This window comes from Neodiprion fabricii, chromosome 3, assembly GCF_021155785.1.
Source record: "Neodiprion fabricii isolate iyNeoFabr1 chromosome 3, iyNeoFabr1.1, whole genome shotgun sequence".
Lineage (NCBI taxonomy): Eukaryota > Metazoa > Arthropoda > Insecta > Hymenoptera > Diprionidae > Neodiprion > Neodiprion fabricii.
Genome location: NC_060241.1, coordinates 17,124,665 through 17,146,606, shown reverse-complemented (window position 1 = coordinate 17,146,606; position 21,942 = coordinate 17,124,665). Strand labels below are relative to the sequence as shown.

At 37.1% G+C, this 21,942-nt stretch overlaps 1 protein-coding gene across 10 annotated transcripts in view; it reads right to left on the bottom strand.

The window, feature by feature from the left end:
• LOC124178340 (phospholipid-transporting ATPase ID) overlaps positions 1 to 21,942 on the bottom strand; it is a 123,132-nt gene that overhangs the window by 59,236 nt on the left and 41,954 nt on the right. Inside the window, exon 1 of one of the 10 annotated variants that reach the window (XM_046561587.1) lies at positions 15,507 to 16,337. The exons of the other annotated variants lie outside the window; for them this stretch is intronic. The gene's annotated coding sequence lies outside the window, so the exon portion shown is untranslated. Of the gene's footprint in view, positions 1 to 15,506; positions 16,338 to 21,942 lie in introns of those variants that run through there. 10 annotated transcript variants of the gene reach the window in all.

Below are 21,942 nucleotides of genomic sequence, written 5' to 3'. Positions count from 1 at the left end.
CAGTTTTGAGTGAGTTGGCTCCCCTGTTTCGCAGACGGAAATATTGCCGCGATACGACTTCACCGACCAATGAAGTTCAATCATCTTGCGCATGTGCAATCGGTCGTTTAGCTCCCCTGTTTCACCGTTCTCTGTCGGTATAATACCGACTGTACTTCAAGTTAACCACTCGTTATAGTTCAATTAACAAAGATTCATACGGATCGATTAAACATCACGTTGGAACCATTAATTTCCTGTGATACTTTACACGCAAGAAAAATTTGGAAAATAAAAAAAGAAGGGTGGAGGCCCTAATGAACGCGACATAAACATCCAGGAGGGCTTGGTCAGCGTGACAAAGTGTAACAAATGAGGCGAGGGGTCTATGAAATGCGAAAAATCGGGGCAAAGTAATTTATCGGTGGCCTCGCTAAGGAACCTTTAGTGATATTATTTCGCGACCGATGGTCATACAATTTAACACTTTCCCATAACATGAGCAACTGAATAATAATTTTCCAATGGAAGAGCGATTGTTAAACTCAAGAAAGAGCTAGGAGATCATTTTATTAATTGCAAGTTATAACCGCCGATTTGAAATAAATTTTTGTCCACACTGTTTGCCAGAGGTGTGCACTGTTAGAAATTCGGTGTTAAATGTAACACCGAAAATATTCTATAAAATTCCACAACATTTTGACGTTGATTTTATGACCACTTGGTGTCAAGAATAGAACGATTTACACCGATGATGTTTAATTTTACACTAATCGGTGTGGATTTTTATTGTCACCGTGAATTTTCTGGCACTGTGAAGAAAACAAATTTTTGTGCTTATGCCAGGTTTGAGTTCGAGTCGCTTAAATTTTTTATCTCCAGAAAAATTTGGTGCGGCAATGACGCGAGTAACAGGTCAAAAATTAGCTACAAGAATGTAATAACTCGATGTAGAGCTTCGAGACAACTGTGCTCATTTGGTCATGACAACTTAATAGACGTGAAGTGATATTCAAGTCTTTCAAAGGCTTGGGACCTATACCTAAAACCTTGTACCTATATCTTGAAGTACAAATGTTATGAATTTCTTTGATATCTTGTGAACGAGAATTGAGAAACAACTTCGTCGGCTTCTTTAGACTCCTCTTAACTTCCGCGTTTATAGTATTACTTGTGAAATTACTTCTTCTCTACTTAAATGGAAGGTCGTTCAAAGAGTTGCGAAATTGTTAATGCATAAAAATCAAACGATATCAGCATCATCTTTTCCACTTATGAAACCCTACAAGCTCAAGTGAAAAATAATTTCCGCGCCACTAATAGTTTTCAAGATACTCATTTATGAAACGATTAAAAATGGCCACTTTGTATATGATAAGAAATTGTTGAAAGAAGATTGCATAGGTCGAGAAATCTGCTAATTGTCGATATTGAAAAACCTTTCAATGCTACGTCCCATCGCGTGAGTTTTCTGTAAAAATTATTCATTTCAACCACCACCATCTATACATATAATTACAGGACTTTATTTTCCGCATATTCGGCGGACAGTATCCTTTATTTAACGATGACGCTGTTATCGATCGCTTCAAACCCTGTAGCTCAGGTCAATCATAATGCTGGACGCACCCAACAGATACGGTCTACTGAAGTTACGTAAGGCGTGGACGAGTCACAGGTGAATAAAAATTACAATAACGGGTCATTGCCGAACGAATTTGTAAAAATTGAAAACGAAACCTCAACGCTCCGAGTCCCGAATGACCATATATTACATGTTTATATGGGTTACCATTTTTGAAATTGGACGTGATTTTTAGGCCGAATGTTTGCAATGCTTCACTTTATTCTCCATTCAATTCGATCCAACAAAAGGAGTATTCGCGATTTTTTTTTTCATTTGCATTCCAATTTCGACCCAAGTTATGAATTTTTGGAAAATACCTTTCCAAATTTGTCAAACTAATGTAACTCGAAAAACAAATCAGGCATTGAAAATCGTCAACGCGTGCTTGTTTTTAAATTTCGGCACCTCTGAAAAAAAAAAAACGAGAATATGGTGATTTATTATAATCGCCGAGGATTTGAAAAGTTGTTTTCGGTAGATCTCCACGTTTCAAGATCTAGAAAATGACCGACCATTTTCAAATGGATGATGAGTGTGTGTACATGTATGTCATCAATATCTGGATTTGGATGAATTTGGTCTCGACCGACGGACCATTTCTCAACTTAGAAGTGACTAAATTTAGGGTTCGATCGGTCTAGTAATTTTTGCACCATTGCAAAAAGGAAACAAAAAAGGTTTCGTTCGATGTTTTACGAGTTCGAAACGAATCCGAATCGTTTCGTCCCGAGTTATACATTCTATAAAGACATTTCATAAGACTGACAAAGTTTTGTGACAAAATTCGACTCTCCTATATTATATAAATCCAAAATTACCATTCGCGAAGTCACGATTCAGCGAATTAATATATCACCTGTGATCGGTGACTTTTTAAAACTAAAATAACGAAGAACGTTCCGTATAGCGACGAATCAAATCAATTCATCGACGTATTTTTCGCAGCAAATTCTGCTGTAACTATTCTCACAGAATCGATTCTGCCAAGGCGTAATATACGTTGGAGGTATACACTGAAATTTGGTACTTTGTGGGACGACAACGTGATATTTATATATACGTCGTTCGGGTGACAATAAATGAGCAAAGTGGCACCGACATAGATGAGAAGTCTCGTTAGAGAGGAATGACCGATCTTTTGCCATTCGAAAGACAAATTTAAGAAGGAACACCGACTAGACGTTATCAGACATAATCATCTGAGGATAATCTAGGGGAGGATCTGTTGTAGTTGAGAAATATGCGATGCCTCTTATTTCGTGTATCAGCTTGAATAACGTCAACGAGGCTAAGCCATTAGCCGTATACCGGTCTTCGTCGTGGTTCGTTAAAACTTAGCTGGTCGGTTGAAGATACCTGTTGCTATCTATACTGAAAATTTTCCAATTAACCACTTTGGAGAAATACGAGACAGGATGGAAGGCACTAATTACTAATTAGACGTAATGAACCTACATCGAATGAAAACATCACTAATGCATCGACTTAATTACGGTTTCCATTTTCTCGGTAAAGTCCTGAAACTTTCAGGCAATTTTTTGGTCGGTGAGGAAATTTTTCCGATAATATAAGTGTATTTGTTTTTTGTTTACTTTTTTTTTTTTTTTGATACACTCAAAATAACAAATTCGAGATTCGATAAAATATTATTTATCACCAATATAAATTTCAAACGTGTCGTTTAATACTTGGCACTGTACCGTTTCAATTTGAAACTTGAAGAAGCTTCGTTTATTTTTTCGTGAATTTATACTCCAGCTACTAGAAAATTTCGTTCGCTTCTGGACAGTTGAACTCGAAAGTTAAAAAAAACATACACCTAAAATATTAAGTTTTTGTTATTTTATGAGGTCAACACCTTAGCCAGTAACACAGAGAACATTGTCTGCTGAAGTTTGTTTGCAAAATAGAATGAGAAAAAGTACTAAAACAACAAAATGAGTGGTTTATTGATTTGCGTGCATTACGCCGAGACTCGCAGAGTTGAACGGCAGATTAGTATCAGTCAAGAACAGCCTCGTGCAAATATACGGCTAAAAGTTGTCAGTATCGTGACGGTAAACGTTATGGATATTATTCGCACGACATTCTTTAGCGCTCGCTACGTGCCCACCACATCTTCAGATCAAGAACTTTGTCGTGCGTAACAAGGCCGAGATGTTAATCGAGTTAACGCTTCGTGCGTCGATCCTATGTGTTGTACATCACGTGCACAGAATCCGTCGCAGTGTCTGTCCCTTAAGAAATACGACGACCGGTCGGCTTAAAAAATACCGATTGCAGATATCTCGTTAGGGGTTTTTTTATTTGCCAGACGCGTGTTGATTTTATCTATTTGCCCTCGGATTGCAGAGTGCAAAGCTGTTGAGCGAAGTTTGATCGAGATACGAAATACGATTGAAACCGAGTGAATTTCTACCGGCGGTGAAGTGATGAGAGAAAAATAATGATAACTGGAAAAGTAGAATAAACGGAACAAACTGATTTTGCGTTGCTATTAACAAAAAAGGATCCCCATTAGCGCAAAATGGTTAGGCGTACCTCGTTTTTCGTAATTTCAACAATATTCGAACAGTTTTCTTAACGATACCTGTTTCACTGAATTTTTCTAGTTACTGTAACAAATGAAATTTTTCTCAGTGCACGTATATCGGATCAGGAGGATGACAATTGGTCTGAATTAGATCGACGAACGATGAAAGGTTATTATAACCAACGGCTGGGAATTTTGGAGCCAAATTACTAACAACTTAACGAAAACGTAATAGAAAATAAGGGTCGAGAACTTCGGCAAGATCTGAAATTTATCATTGGATAAGCATTTAAGGATGCTTAGGATTCAGAATTGCGTAATTATTAAACAGAAGATACGTTACGTAACAAATTGTGCGTGCCTGTGTGAGATTCTCGTAAAAACATAAACAGTATTCGGTATAAAAAGAATTTGGCAAATCGTTCAACGTTCCATCTTTTATGTTATATTGGAATCATATTTCTTCAAAGCGAGTTCAGCGAGCTCATCGGTATCTCGATGGTCGGAGACCGAGGCCAAGATAACTTCAACCGTAAGATGAGGGTATTTCAAGAAGTCGGAAGTCTACGTAGATTTCTATACATATAGGTGCCACTATAGGTTGAAAAGAAAAAGAGATAGAAAAGGAGACCAGATCAGAAGAATGAAATTCTTCATCGAGATTTGGAGACGCGTACTTCGATATCTCGTACGCAAAGAAGATAACACGTGAGGAGTGTATTAATTTACTAAATTCTACCGCACTGCAATTTACCTGTGATATGAAAAACTTGTCTCAAACTTTGTAATTGCAATTTGAGCTGCACTGTGATTCGGACAAGCTGTACAACAATTTCCATAACCATTCAGTAGCATGTAGTGAGATCGTTCACGATTCCAGCGTTGAAAAAAAAACTTTATCGGTATCGCAGGTGAAGATAATAATAAATACAGGGAACGTTGAATTGGCTATAACTGGAGAAAATGGATTTTGTAGAAAATAATCTTCCTAATAAAACGTGTCATCGTAGAGTGAAGTCGAACGAATCTGCTAGATTTTTAACCATTTTAGAACGATTTGAAACGAAGCATCAATGTCTAAGCTTTATTGTTTATAATTTCGTTTCTTTCAATTTTCTTTTCTTCTTATTTTCAACGAGATCTTCGTCGTTTACGTATACGGTAATTCGATAAATTATCAACTTACGACTATCACTTCGTGAAGTAAGCAGCGAAAAAAGGATATGGAAAGTGAGGGACGAACTTTAATTTCGTTGAAATCCAAACATATTTTTGCTGATACTTTTGGGCTTGCCATGTACACGTTGTTAATTGTACAAGGCACTCGCGGCTTGAATCAGATATCAATGATATCTCTCGAGACAGTCCGGTGGTCAGAACCACGAACCCGATGCGTAACTGGGTCAGATGAGCCGAGCTTTTACCCTGATTAAAAGGTGCGTTTTCATCCAAATTGATGTTGATAGAAAAGTGATCGGATGAGTCGTTTAACGGCTTAATTTAGCGAATTACATGCTCCGTTGGCAAGGAAGGTACTTACTTCGCCAAATGGTACCTAAAGCTACCTATAAAACTACGTTAAAAGACGTTACCCAAGGCCTGTATGATCACTACAACGATATTGAAGTTGGCAACACTGGCGTCACAGAACACAAATTTGACGCAATTTCTTCGAAATGTACGAAAACTGCGAATCGAGAATGACCAATTTTATCTATACTGGTATTGTTCTTTTCTTTCATTAACCATTCGTCTGAGTCTGATTGGATTCGCGTTATACAGTTCCATAGTGTTTTTGCGTTTAAGGGGGTATTCTAGTGTAGAAATTTGAAAAAAATCGATTTTTTTTTTTATATTTCCAAAGCTTAACCCTTCAAGAATGTGTCCTTGAAAGGACAAGTCAAAATTTCAATTATTTTCAGAGATATAGCTATTTTAGTGACACGTCTTCAATACTGGCTCGGCTGGAACGAATTTTACTCGAAACTTTGAACGCGTTTTTCTCAAAACTACATTTTTCAAAACGGTTGACATGATTTCTCAAGTTCTATTGAACCGATTTACTTGAAATTTGGTGAGAATCTTCTCAATACATGTCTCTATCGCACGAACCATTATTATAACGAAATAATAATTTTTACTATTTTTAAAAAATTCAGAAACGTCCAAAAAAGTCAAAAAAAACGTATTATTTTTTTCGGACAGCCGTAATTTGGCAAAAAAAAATTTTTTTTTGACTTTTTTTTGGTTAGTACGATAGCTGCATTTATGTAGATTAATAATCTTTTTTTTTTTTTTTTCTGATTCTGAAAATGCTTGCAATCGTGACAACATTGGCGCGCCATTTTTTTTGTACCCCCCACTTCAACAACTCATAGCACTTTCAATTTTGTATTTTTTTAATTGTTTTTTTTTTTTGTAATCGTGACATAATAATAAACGCCTGATAAAAAAATGGATGGTAAAAATATTTTTTGTTTTTCGTTTATAGCACTTCAAAAAACACCTCAAACTCATGCCTCTACACTAGAATACCCCCTTAATCGCTGACGAATAAGTGTGAATACGTTGATAATTCTCTTAGTTTTGAAAATCGGCAAGGTTTAACACCACGTACATCTCATTGCCTCGCATCGAGACCATCGCAGTTAGACAAGTTTTTACCTTGCGAAGATAACAGCGATAAGAAAATCATTCGCCGCGTATTAATGCAGGGTATCTGACGCGTATCTTGTGCTAAGATACACCGCGTATTGTAAAACAACCCTGATAACAGGATGAAGAAGAATATATTTTTTTATACCAGTCATCGTCTGTGACTTCAGATAATTAGCTTGGCCAGTAAAGGACGCCTCTGTCTTGTCTTCGTTGTTGTACGTCGATTTTTGATTCAAAACTTTTTTCTAATCCCGCTTCACCATCCCTTTTTCATATACTTCGTTCAACTGACTGCCTTTTGCCTGATAACTAAAAACGAAAGTATTCTTTACATAAATTGTTACCAATTATGGCGATACCACCGTCAAAAATATACGAAACACTGCGAAAATAAATGCAACTTTAGAACAGTCGGATATCCCGTGCTGAAATTTTTTGGAAAATTTGTATTCCGGGTGCAGATTAAAAACAAAGGTTAAATAAATCGGATATATCATATTTTCACGTCCTTCGGACAGGGAAATGCAAATATAATATAATATGTTCATCAAAAAACGGATTCATGTTCGTGCCATAAATTGACGCATATTTTATCATTTCCAAATTTGTTCCAAAAATAAATTACCAAATAAAAATGATCGAACCTGCGTACTTCAAAAATAAAACACTGTCGACTCTCACAATACTCGGTACAATTATTACGGTACGTACTCGGATACCCCAAGATGTAAAATTTTTTTTCACGGTATAGTCGTTTATTGCGTGAACAATGTGGCATAAAATCGTTTTCATATTATACTGTAAGAAAAACGTTGGTTTGTATAATTTGTTGTCAATACAACGCTGTTTGATATAAATCTGATGATCTCCGGGGGAAAATTTCCAAAGTCATGGCAAACATTGATGTAAAGAACTCCACACCGGTCTGTTCAAACACATTTTTCACAATCCACGTATGTCTGTCTATATCGTATAAGTATTTCCGCGCCAGAATTTCTGACACCATACAAGAACTACTCAACTCGACTGAAAACATTTTATCTTCGTCACTGCCGTGTTAGGTACATGAACAAAAGAGGGGGAGGAGGGGCATACACATTATAAAAACATAGAAACGAACTATCGCTATCCACGGCAAAATGGCGAAAACGAGATATAGTGTCTACCAAATGAGCAGGTTGAACGAATGATAAGTAATGACTTGGTTTCTTCTGCTGAACAACTACTACATCAGACAAGGTGTTCGTACACATACATACAATTCTTTCTATCGATGTGCCGGAAGCGCCATTGGTAGGCATTGTATTTTCTGTACATTGCAGCTTGTAAGCCACGCGACGACGGCTGTTATCTGTTTATCTAGATGTTAATGAATTAGCTCTATACATGAAACGAATTGCGCCACTCTTCGTATTAGAATACAATTTTTATGCATAATCTTGGTATTTTATGAATGTAGTTTGTGTCGTGTAGATAAGTGTGTAGAGATGTCAAACACACGCAACTTTGTAATTGCACGATTCGTTTTATGAAAAAATTTGGTGAAAACTAATCGAAAGTTTTTGGTTTTTTCATATTTATTTTTGCAGGCTGTTTACAAAATTCGGTATTTTCCACAAGAGTGTTTGTTCGCCGAGTAGCGTCGATGCCCGTTAATTTCTTGCGTAAGCAGGTATTTTCTTTTTTATTCTTCTACAATTAGCCCCATGATAAATAAAAGAAATATGGAAATTTTAAAAGAAAAATAATTTCGAGTTAGTTTGCATGTCAAATGTTTAGAAAAAAAACAAACTTGTTACGCATTCGAAGCACGTCCAGTTTCACTAATACGACTTCGTTTAAAACATATTTGGTATAACGTAGCGGACTCCGCATAACTTCTTGTACGCAAACTTTTTGCTCGGACTGCCCTTGCGTCGCTACGAGTAGATGGATAAGTAGCGATGAGAGTGTCGGGACGAACAATATACGAAATTAAAAGAAACGCCGCACTTGTCTCGTATACACCAATCAGTAAAGCTGATTGAGAAGTAATAAAACTAACGGTCTGGGAATTAAAAGGGTCAAACGGTGCGGCCACGAGACCCAAGAGGAGGTCTCTCACAGTGCCATCTTGTCACTTTTATTGCGGGCTCGCACCGCAAATTGTTGACGAATGATTTAACGGTCGAAACTTTGACTCGACTATAATTTTTAGCTTCCTTTTACTGTGAAAAAGCTCATTCGTTTTAAAATATTGAGGAAAAAGTAAAAATGAAAACATGCGGTTAGTTGTCACAATGGTAGTGTAGGTTATGTTCGGATTGGTCGTTTAATACATGTAGATAACAATAATACATATTTAAGAATCATTCCACTGCCCTTAAGACTCTCGAAAGACAAATCTAACTATCTAATATTTTAGATGATATTTATTGAATACTGTGACGATGTTTAATCATCGTAAATTGAAGAATCTTATCGTCTAAACATCCATGTGTCGTCCGGTTTCGAAAAACCAATCAAACCGAAGCACCGAATGTCTCGACTCTTTATTTTGATGGCTCTACTACACATGTATAAAAGTTTGTGGGTGTAGCAAAATACAAGCCTGAAACAAGCTGTCGAACGATTCCGTTGCGCGGCGAATTACGGTTTAAGTAGGTAAATGCTATATTCTCTCTCATTGCCAATACCCTACAGAGTATGAGACTTTTTATAGATATTAAATGACCGTTGTTCCTATAACTAGTGTCGTAAAGCTCGCCTTACGGAAGTGGGCGCGTAAATTTCCACAAGACTGCACAAGCAGCAGCGTTTCCACATACGCCATTTTTTTATAATCATCTCCGATGTAAGAATCTCTCAGTGTATATTGTGCGAGATCACGTTCTTATCTACTTATCTTGCGATTTTTTAACGTAAAATTTTCACTTGGTCAGAAAGCAGAAAAAATGTATAACTTTGAAAAAAAATGATGATTACAAACAGAGCTATCAATCGACCTGTTGTACCATAAAACGAAGTAAATTAATACCGCTCGGTTCTCTGAAATCGGATCAAAAACGATTGAGAAAATCGATTGTTTCACTAAAATATAGAATAAATTTCAACACCGACACTGTAAAATTTAGTATCTATGATAATATCGTACAAGTTTTCTTCGAAGCAGTTTCTTCGACCTTATGATTGATTACTTTTCGGTCCAAAAAAAAAAAAAACAAGGCAATTGGTTCTGCTTATTTTTAGCCCATATTCACCGATTTATCCTTTAAATACTCCAGAAATGTGTATATACAACAAAAAAGTTACAAAAACCGATTTGACATGTAATTTTAATGCATGACTTCAAAGTGGACCCTTTCATTTGTTTACAATTTATTCCAAGTCAAAACTGAAACGAGTTTCCTTTACTTGGAAATTTTACGTGTCTATCATCAACGTATCGTTTGTTTCTCTGGTCACTTGCGTCGCTAATTATTGTCACACAAAATTTAATGAGAAAGGAAACTCGTTTCAGTTTGAATTTCGAAACCATAGTAAGCCACTGGGAATCTATTGGCATGAACATTACTGTACACTATTTTGCACTCTGATAATTTATGTTCAGCATACGTCGTGTAACAACCGAACAAAGTCTAATCAACCATGCTTCAAAAAGTATGACTATGTATATTCGTAACATTGCGTGCGCCCAACTCGTTGCCCGATAAATCCAGATTTTAGGCCAGATCACTAAATTCTTAATAATGAAATAACCGTAGATTCGCTGAATAATTCAGTTGAAAAAATGATCTATAAAATAATATGACCCATTTAACATTTTATTTTTAGCAACCGGAAACCCGATAAGAAACTCGTCTCGGTAAAAAAAAATTTGAAGTTTACCACTCGAGTTCGGTTTGCGTGTATTCTTGTATTTTTTATCCTGCGATATCTTTTGCAATATAACCACAATTATTGAACCGTCAATTGTTGCGGTAGAGGAAAAAATTATTGGTTTCTTCAAAATACGTTTCATCGCACACGTATAAACCGTTGCCTAACATATTTAGCCCACGAAGTGTTGCGTCCAAAATTCCGGACAAACGGTTTAATAGATTCGAACGAAAGTTTGGTGTAAAATCAAGTATTAGGAACAGATAATCCTTGAAACTTTTAGACATTTCTACTATTTGTGGTGACGCATATCCTAATCTCCAAATAAACGGCCAAATTGATTCGATTGAAATTGAAGCAAAAAATTCAATCATTCGATGAAGATTCGACACGATTTTGTTGAATATCTGTCGAATTCCGGGCACAAAATGGTGAAAGCCCCAACTTGAAAAAAAAATTCATAATTCTCAGAACTTTCCACCATTTTTTATAAAATTCGGTATACGACGTTTTGTCTTCAACTTAGCCTATCTGTTTCTCTCTCGCTGTCGTTCGCCGCTTGGAAATTTTTTGCATGCGACGCGTTTGCCCCGTTCTTTGCTGTTCGAACATCAAAGAAACTAAACTGAGCTATTTAGGACTAGAAATTTGATCATCCAATCGTGCTTATTGCAAGAAAGCTAGGCTTTTACGTTTGGCCAGCCAATTCCTTTGTAAAAAAAAAGTATACTCATTGCAGTCTTGCCGCGGAATTTTTCAAAATAACAGTGTAGTACTGTTTGACAGTTGGATTGGTTTAATTTTTATCTAAATATAACACGGATAATACATTTGTTTTTGAAGATCTCAGAAGGTGGGCTTCAGTCCGCCATTTTGAACAGTACGTATAAAGAGTTCTGGTGTCTGGTTACTCTAACTCTATTACAGATATGATCATTTCTAAGGATAATCTAATTATCTGCGCGATTATATCAATGAAAGATCGTATTCACGATTATTTTCAATATTTTCGAGTATAAACTAGAATAACTATCTATTTTTGACATGTTATTCAAATAGGAAAGACTTTTTGTAATACAAAAACTAATATTAAGACCTTGCTCCAGCAAAAACAAGTATTGTCCTAATCTGAAGCAAATTAACCTCGTACGCTATGTTCAAAAACTAGTATCAAAATCGATAAACATTCAACATCGATAGATTGCATTTTTTTATTTTTTTTTTTTAATCGAACGCTGGTCCTTTACAAAGAATAAACTTATCTCCAAATATTTTCTCTCGGCCATAACAAAAACTTTCTGAAATGTCTAATATCCCCCTTTCAGCCTTACGAATTCCCTAATTTGCAGAACGGCTTGTAATTGTAATGAAACGTCGTTATTACCGAAGACGCGGTACTTTGCAACTTTAGGATTGTCAGAAATTCATTAAACCGTAATACAACATTAGCATACTTATTGGGCCAGTTTTTTTTTTCAGTTTCGACAACTTAGTTTTTAGCCTGAAACAAAGCCTCCCGAAACCGGAACTTGGTAGTAAAATTCTAAGAGGTGACTATTCTGGTTTGAATGTTTCAAACAATCCAACTGAAATATCTCGGAAATTATACAAGTTACAAGCTGTTTTTGGTTTCATTTTTTACGTAATCAAATTTTCTTCAAAAAAATATCGTGACTACTACGTGACATTATTTGTATCAGCTTAGAACACGGGTGAGATAAGAATTTACAAGTTAATAAGCATCTTCATTCATTTATTCAATGTACTCAACTTTAAACATCCGTATTGATTACAAGACGAACATTTTGGGTGTGTAGTAGTCTCGACCTTTTTCATACATGGAAAATTTGACTATCTACAAAATGAAAACCATAAACAGTTTCCCAACTTGTATAGTTGTCGAGACATTTTGGTTGGAGTCCTTGAAAAATTCAAACCGGATGAGTCACGTTTTAGAAATTTGCGACAGAGTTCCGGTTTCGGAAGGCATCGTTTGAGGTAAAAAACTAACTTTTTGAAGGGTCCGTGACGAGAAATTTTTTTTTTTTTAAACCGGTCCAACATTTATATTCTGCAAGCTCAAATCGTTCAAAGTTACTCTAAAGATAGAAGACAGTGACGTTTTTTTCGACGTTTCGTAACTTTAACGTTACCGTAAACTTCAACTCTATTGATTGTAGCAATTCATCCCCTCCTTTATGTTATACAGCGTTGATTAGTCGTTTGCCATTGGTTGTTTCAATTAACGTAACATCAGGATTTCGTGGTCTGTGGATAAAGCAACTTTTCGACCTTTTTCTCTCACATAATCGCAGAAGTTTAACCAAGATATTGAGTTAGTATGCTTAAGACTTCCTGCTTCCGCTGACAAATTCGGCCATTAATTGTGAACTTTAGGGCGAAATAACAACCTTGCATCATTTACTAGACCATTAATCAATGTAACTATTTTCTACAGCATATCCTGTTACTTGATGACAAACTCGTTCTAACTAAGCAAATATACGTGAAACAAGAGACTGTTTCATTAAGGGTATGTAGCACTCCTACCTTTACCGACCGAGTAAACTCACCCTTATGTTTCATGCATATTAAATAAACAAATGAACGTAAAATGTTCAAATTTCGACCGTGCATCGCTCTTTTGTAGCGGGATTCGGAAAAGTTAGTGATATTCTGAAGATCGTTTAAAAATTGTGTGATATTTTCATTCATACATAAAAAAAAAACACGCTCAAGAGGATGCTATAGTCAGTCTTTACCGACTGAGTAAAATGTTACTTATTTTGGCAAATGTCAAAACTTGCGCAGCACTGAAGCAAAAATGTAGCAGTCAGCGCAATTCTACAAGCGATGCTGGTCAAAAATATCTAATAAACATTTTGGTTTTATGCCAAAATAACTTCAGAAAATATATTTCTGCAATAAGTGGTAATTCAATTATAGGAATATATAAAAAAAAAATTTCTTGATATTTGTTTCGGCATTGCGTGTAGAATGACGTTGACTGCAGTATTTTTACATCAGTGGTGCGACTTGATAAAAAAATGACATTCAACGCCGTCGCTAAAGACGGACTACAGCATCCTCTTAAGGAGGTGGGTTAGTTAATTGGTCAATCAATACTTATTATTAACTTTGTTACGATATAATCGTGCATCGAGTAATTATAAAGTTATTACACTAGTAAGCTACAAAGATCTGTGCGGATATGCAAAAATAGAAAATATTGAAATTGCAAAAACAAGAACTAGGATGCCTGTGTTTCATTTGAAATCAATTCGAAACAGTTCGAGATTTATTAGATTCGATCGATATTATTTGCTTATGATTCCGGTGTTTGTTTGTTTATTTAAAAAAAGCTTTCAGCTGCTTAGAAATATGACAATTTTATAAATTTTGAATGTAAGACACCACCCATCCCCGCACTTATGACACACGCTATTTTTCAACATTTGCGAAGGAAAGTTTCATTTTAGAAGCAATGCAGAGGCCGCTGACGTCGCGAAAATATGGGTAAAGTGACTTGCGCTCAATGATGCAATGCATAAAATTGAGTTATTCGAAAGTGCGCGTGTGCAAAAGTAAGTCCTAGTGTGTAAAATTGAGCATTTTCATTGTGCGCATGCGCTAACGTCGTTTTACCGCACTGTTAAGAAATGAGGGACTTTACGTATGCTCCACAAGCGTTGAAGATCGAACTTTCATGCAGATGTTGTGAATAAATTTTGCTGATTGTGGGAGTATTACGATTACAGTAACAATTAGATGATACTAAATTGTTGTTACACCTAACATTGATCGTAGCCCGTGTTAACAATTACCATAGTTATATTACGTACAACTACAATTGTGGTAGATTACGAAAATCGATTTCAAGCAATTTCTTGTGATTTCATTCCAATGATTACTAATAGTTTTTTAGAACGTTATATGCTCGATTCAAGTACTTGGGATATGAGGCAGTTCATACCATTTCGACCTGGGTCTGACCCTGACCTCTCGGATTTCGCCCGCGATTTTTTATGTGCTTGCTCTCACTTTGAAAGGCACTCGGTTTTGTTTATAATTTGTCGACTCGGTTTTAATTTTCTACAATTTTCCCAAACCATGGTATTGATCGAGACGATTTAAAAATCTGAAATTTCGTTTGTCAAATATTAAAATTTTTAAGCTTAAAGCCAGAGTGGAAAGCTTTTTCTTTCCTACTGTTTTCAAGCTTGTATAGAAAAAAACGTTAAAAAAAATAGAAGCGGGTGTCATTTTACTATAGATGGTTGTTGAAACATTTTCATATGAGACACCGAATTTTTAAAATTGTTTCTGATTTTTCGGCACCCTCTTACCTGTTCAATTTTTTTTTATAACCAAAATGAAGAAGAAAAAAATTCAAAAATCCGATGCGACATATGAAAATGTTTTTTAACAACCATCTACAGTAAAATGAATCCCACTTTTAATTTTTTCAACGGTTTTTGTTTCGGATAAATCTTGAAAACAGTAAGAAGGAAAAATCTCCTCACTCCAGCTCTAAGCTTAAAATTTTTTATATCTGGCACACGATTTTCCAGAATTTTTTTAGATTTTTAAATTGTATCGACTAATAACATGATTTTTGAAATTTGTAGAAAATTCAAACCATGTCGAAAAATTCTAAAAAAAAAATAAAAAACTGAATGTCTTTCAAAGTGAGAACAATGATATAAAAAATCGCGGGCCAAATCTGAGAGGTCAAGGGTTAGACCCAGGTCAAAATGGTATCAACTGCCTCATACACAGCCGTGCGTGCGTGCTAATACAAATAATACAGACTATACATGTATTTAACAATAAAATCGTGGAGATATTTACCGTGTGTATATCGGGTAACAAATTCGTTCAGGAGAAGCACAAGCACAAATCAAGTTTATTTGGAGATGGTTAAATGTTTAATTATCTCGTCAAATAAACCTGTAACGAAACGCTCCGGTGGAAGGAAACTGTTAGGTATTTTCAAAACGCGCACGTGTGCTGCTGAATCCCTCTCTCTCTCTCTCTCTCTCAGTCTTCCTATTTTACTCACACTGTATTCAATGGCAACAAGTCGGCATTAAATGGTTACTTATAACTTTGCTTCCGCGCAGCACCTGCGGTTGAATGTATTTATTTAAAATCATCTCCCTCGTACCGTGGCACGAAACAAATCGAACGGCGTAAGTTCGAAAATTTCAGGCACGTATCGGTGAACACTCAAGTGTAACTATAACCAGGGGATTACTCCGTTGCACTCGGTAATTCCAACAGGGTGACTCGAACGATTTAAACTGAAATTTGGATTTCGTTCTTCTCTCAAAGACACATCGTTAAAGTCTGGCAAGTTTCTCAGACAAGGAAACTCGATCAAACAATCGGTAATTACACATATATATGTACATGTTGTCCTTCGAGTCCGCGAGTATCGTTTCGTATTATCAATTTCTCCGGCGAACCGTCGCATCGCGTATAACGTGCATGTCGAGGCTTCTTTTCTCCCTTTCCTGCGGGCCGAACTCGACGCAAATTCCGTCGCTCCGACGGCTGATGCGGAGGCGTTGAACGCGACGCGGCGACTATCGCCGATGCGAACCGGGAGGCGAGGCGAGGCGCGATTTCGAAGTCGTCGGTCCGTCACCGTCACCGTCACCGTCACCGTCGGCGTCGGCGTCGTCGGGTTCCTCGCCTCATCGGCAAGTAAAGTAGGTGTCAAGGTGCGCCGCCGTTTATTGTGCGAGCGTGCGGCACCGCCGGGCGCCGTCGAACGACCGGATCGCCGAACAAGTTCACTCTGGAAATGTATCGCAGAACAAACGACAAACGTACGTACGTAACGTCGACGACTGTTTACGCTCGCGATCCGATTCGCGTGCTTCGCGTGCTCAGAGCGTACAATCTAGCTACACCAGCTCTAGCCTGCTATCGCGTTCGGTACTTTCGTGGAAGTAAGAACGGCGTGCGGAAGCTTACGCAAATACAGAGACCTAGATACGGATGCGATACCGCAAGATAGGCTCGAAGGGGGGACGAATCGAGATTCCGAATAAACCGCAGTTCGTTTGTTTTATAGTTCGTTGATGTACCGTCAAGGGGTTCCCTGGTCGATTTCGACCTTGGCCTACACTTGGGGACAATGAATCTGAGACGGATCATTTTTTACACTAGACAGTTGTGTTGGCAATACGGAGAAACATGCAGCGCCATAGTCGGCCGAGCGCGAAACAAACTCAATCTCAATAAACGTAACGTAACCCATGAACGTCGAATCTAACCTTAGAATACGTGTCAATCCAACCATTCGTTATCCCCACGGTATTGTAAGGTTAGATTCGACGGTCATGGGTTATGTTATGTTTATTGAGATTAGGTTTGTTTCGCACTCGGCCGACTATGGCGCTGTAAGTTTCTCTGTGTTGCCAACATAACTGTCAAATGTAAAAAATTTGCCGTCTCAGATTTATTGTCCTCGAGTGTACATATCTCCAAGTATCAATGTCCACGTATTGCAAACGCGGAAAAGATTTTGACAATCGCATTCTGTACGCAATTCTGAAAAAAAAAAATATTGCAATGCATTTTCATTTTACGCAGAAATAAAGAAATGGCACATATTCTACGAAATCGCAATAGTCTATTCGTAGAATTCGTGCCGCTTCTTTACTTTTGCGTCACATGAAAATAAGTTGGAGTATTTTTGTTCAGAATTGTGTATAGAATAGGACCGTTGAGACTTTTTTCGCGTTTGAGGTACGTGGACATCGATATTTGCAGACATATAAGTCAGCGTCGAAATCGACCAGGACACCCCCTTAAGGGGGTATACAGTAAACAGTCAGAAAGGTGGGTGAGTTTTGGGAACTTATATCTCGACGGCCAGTTATTCAATTCGGTTGGGGTTTAGATTATTCAGAAGTGTGAACCTTGTACTTCATTTACACATTTTGTAAAGTAGAATCAAACCGTTGTGCTCGGAGTCCAAGATATTTAAAAATTTGAAAAGCGTGTTCTTGTATATTTTGTCATATTTGCAATGGTCGAGCTTTAGTTTCAATAAAACGGTGACCGTTCAAACTTGAAGTTTGATCTTTCTTCGAAAATTGAAGGCGTTTTTTTTTTTTATTATTATTTAAGTAACACTAAAATATAGCTAGGAAAAATGGTATCGTGAGAAAAACGATAAACTATTCAAGAATATTGTCTCCAAATTTGATGTAAATCGGTTAAGCCATTTATGACATATCGTGGGCATTGCAAGATAGTCACCGCGTTGTGGAAAGTTTCATATCATTACCGATAACAATGCTTCGAGCAATACTTTCTACTATGTACCTAATGAATGATTTTCGTGATATAAATACTCGAAATTCGACCACTCTTCCAGCGGACTACTCCCATGGGCATACGCCCCTAACATTCCATTGGCTATCTGTCGCGTACTTTCCTTTATATTTCAGTTTACAAGTGATTCAGCTTCACGTCCGATAATTTCCCAGCAGTCTGAGTGATTTTCCCTAACTTCCAGTGATTGTGTTGCAATTTTCGCATGGTTCTATCCAATTCGGAAAGCACTGAAAAACAGATGATAAGATAGAAATCTATAGTAATTACGCGAAATCAATGTTAATGAAGTGAAACGATTGGTTTGATTTCCAAGTTAATGGCCGGTACACGTCAAGCCGTAGAATTAGCTTTAATCATTTGCAAGTTCTCGGTGTAAGCTTAGTCAGCTTCTAAGGATCAAAATGAAAGATAAACCTGACTCGCATTATCTCCACGAGTAAGATATGTGGTAAATTTATCTAAGATGATTACATTATTCCAAATTGTACTTGAAAAAATTTTCACGACTCTAATAGTCACGTTAAAAATCTGTATACGGAACGGTAAGAAACGCCTCAGGCAAGGTCAACTTTCGTCCCTTCCTTTCCGCCATCCGGCAAGAAATTTCCGGCTGACAAATTGCGTGCTTGCACGAATCGACAGTGGCACAAGTTTCAAGTTACTTATCTAACTGGGCACTACTCTGCAGCCTCGAGGCAAAGAAACGTGACAAGGCATCGCCTTTGCTACAGCCACTATTAACTTTACATGGTAAGAGTAAATATCTACGTACCCACATCCGAAACCTTTATACATATATTTGAAAATCAGGGTAATCTAGTGGTCAACAATGATTCACGACTTTCATAGTTACGAGTTACGCTAAACTATACGTTATATCGGTTGAAGATAGGACTTGACTTGAGATTTTGTTGGTTGATGTTAGTAACGTTATCGTAACGAAACATTGGAAAGAAATCACTGTTTTCTTACTTTTATTACGATTTTTAAGGAATTGAGATTTTAAGATATGAGTATGTTTTGTTTTATTACAGTTTACCGAATTTCAAACGGTTTTAAAATCGTAGAATGACGGTTTTTCCTTAGCGTGAATCGGTACGATAACTTTACTAACTTCAACATGATGAGATTTTAGTGCCGATGAAAAAAAACTCTCGACAATGATCCAATCGGGGACATTCTTTCCACTACTGCCTGCAACCGGTTGCAGCTACGAATACAATCCATTCTCGGGCATGTCAGAATGCATATAACACAGCGCACAAATCCGTTGTGTTTATCAGTTTTCATGGACTCCTGAAACCCTTTGAAATGTCCTATAATCAATCGCTGTTGTGATCTGGTGTGCATACGCTCCGTAAGCTTATGCAATCGTTATTATCTCTCGCAATCTCATGTAATGCTTGGTAATTGTTGTCGTCCATTCTATGTAACACTTTTGTAATCCCTGCCACCTTTGTAAACACTTGCGATCGTTGTAATCTGTACAATCTTGCTGTGACCTCTGCAATGTTGCAATCCTTGTGATCCTTCTAACCAACTCGTGATCCCCGTAATTCTAATCGGTATACGTCATTTTACATAGCGATTACCCCCTAGGATATACCTACACATACCGGGACAATGTCATGAAACTTAAAAATGAAACGCGCATGCGTCAAATAATTCAATCTCATTGGTCGGCGGGATCTTCCCGCAAGCGATATTTTTGTCTGCGATGCAACTTACACAAAATTTGTACGTTTGAAATTTCAATGAGCAGAAGCGTTAAAGTACGACAGATCTTTGAAGAATCAACTTTCCGACCCAATAACAAATGCTTCCCAAACCTTTCCGAGTCACTACCTCAATTACTTGAGATTCTAACCTAGAAAGTTCGTATCAACTCCATCGCCGCCAGAAACAGTTTGACAGCTGAAACTCGGGATGGTCAGCCTGCGCTAACAGCCGATAAAACTCGCGCATGCGCGGTTGATTTTCAAGTTTCAAGAGATTGTCCCGGTATATTCAATTGATACCCGAGATGAGAAATTGTGCCTCGAGTATATTTGTTACACACATTCCAGGTCCACAACGTTATTATGGTCTATGATTACAGATATCTATGATTACAGTCAATTAGAACCCGGAAACACGATAAAGGTGATACAAAAGTGCAGTTTCTTAAATATACCATGACTTCGGGATTCTGACCTTTCCAAAAGCAGGGAAATCATTTCTGCACCCAGTAAATAATCATTCTAAAATAAGAAAAGACTGATTTAGGTATAGTTTGAATAGTAGCAATCTAAATGGTGGCGGTTTCTACATATATTTTTTTTCTTTTTCGTCAGCATGATTCATTTATCTATATATGGGGGGATCAGATTGCTCTAATTGTAAAATGCTGAGAAAATTTACTTTGACACACGCCATGTGAAGATCGTGCAATAGGTACGCTGAGCAAGCACACATGTCACATCAGAGAGAAGTACCTAAGTGATTCAAGAGGCTGAAGTTACTAACGTTAACGCAACGGAACATCAGGAAGGAAAATCATCATTGTAGAATTTCAGAACAACTTTCTAGGAGTTGGATTTTCAAAATATGAGTACGTTTGTTTATCATGGCTAACTAAATTTCGAACAATTCTAAAGGTTCGAAGTGACTGTTTTTCCGAAACATGCATCGTTGTAGCGGCGTTACTAGCTTCTTAATCAATCGCATGGTCATTAAATACCACATTATTTTTCGGCTCTGCGGAACTACACGCCCCTCTGTGATAACCACGATATAAACGATGTTGACTTAATGCGCGTACACTTAGAGAAAGAATTTAATGACGGACCAAACAAATACGGTGTTTAGCGCAATATTTATGCTTCGATCAAGTGTTTTTTATATCATTCCAATGGGAACTCATGACATATGGTTGTACAGCTCTGCTAAAAATTTGCTAGAATGTTGTACTCAAAGATTTAGGAAAAAGAAAAAAATTATACTTTTTCCAACGTAGCAATTTTTCAAGGCACCAGCAAGATTTTAAGACGACTTTGTACGCTCTAGTCTTTTGCAGCGAAGTGAAAAGTTTTATCACTCGTAAATGCGGTCGAGTATCAAGTTTTATAAGATGATCTCGGGTCACGGAAGTGGTGTTTCGCTGAAACACCATGGAGATTTATACTTCCACCATACCACCACATGCGATGTGAAAGACGGGGAAACAAGCCAAGAGCTAATCACTCCCGACTATAACCGCTTCTTACTTGAGGTAGTAACGTTAATAAACTTATTTTGCTTATCTATCCAAAGACTCGACGATACTCGTCGATACGATACTTTAAGTAAGAAGCGAGTATATCGTACTCGGGAGTGACTAGCCCCTCGGAAACAAGGTATTGAAATTAATGAAATAGTATCATTGCTACTTGCTTAAATTATTCACGACGGTAATTAATATTATCGAACATAATATTTTTCCGTTGTAAGATATTACATAAAGCCCGTTTGAGGCAATTCTATTTACAGGTATGTATGTTAGGGTGGTCCTTGTTCAAGGTGTTGACGAATTTTTACCGCCCCATCACTGAAATCAATTTTAAATCATTTAAAAAGAGTCGCCAAATTTTTTCAGATTCTTACAGCAAGTCTGAGATAGCCCGCATTGCGATCGAAGTTTCTTATGGAAATGACATGAGAAAAACTTTTTTTCGCACTATATATTTTATCGTGAAAGTAATAATGTTCCAAAAAATCTGTAACTGCGAGATTTTAGTCGGCATTACTGATACTATATAAAAAAAAATACACATCATCGTACGAGGCAATCTAGACGAATTGCACTTCCTCTAAATAAAAAAAAATGTCAGGTTTCGAGGTTGTGCAATTCGTCTAGATTGCCTCGTACGATGATGTGTATTTTTACCCAGATAGTAGCACTAATTCTCACCAAAAC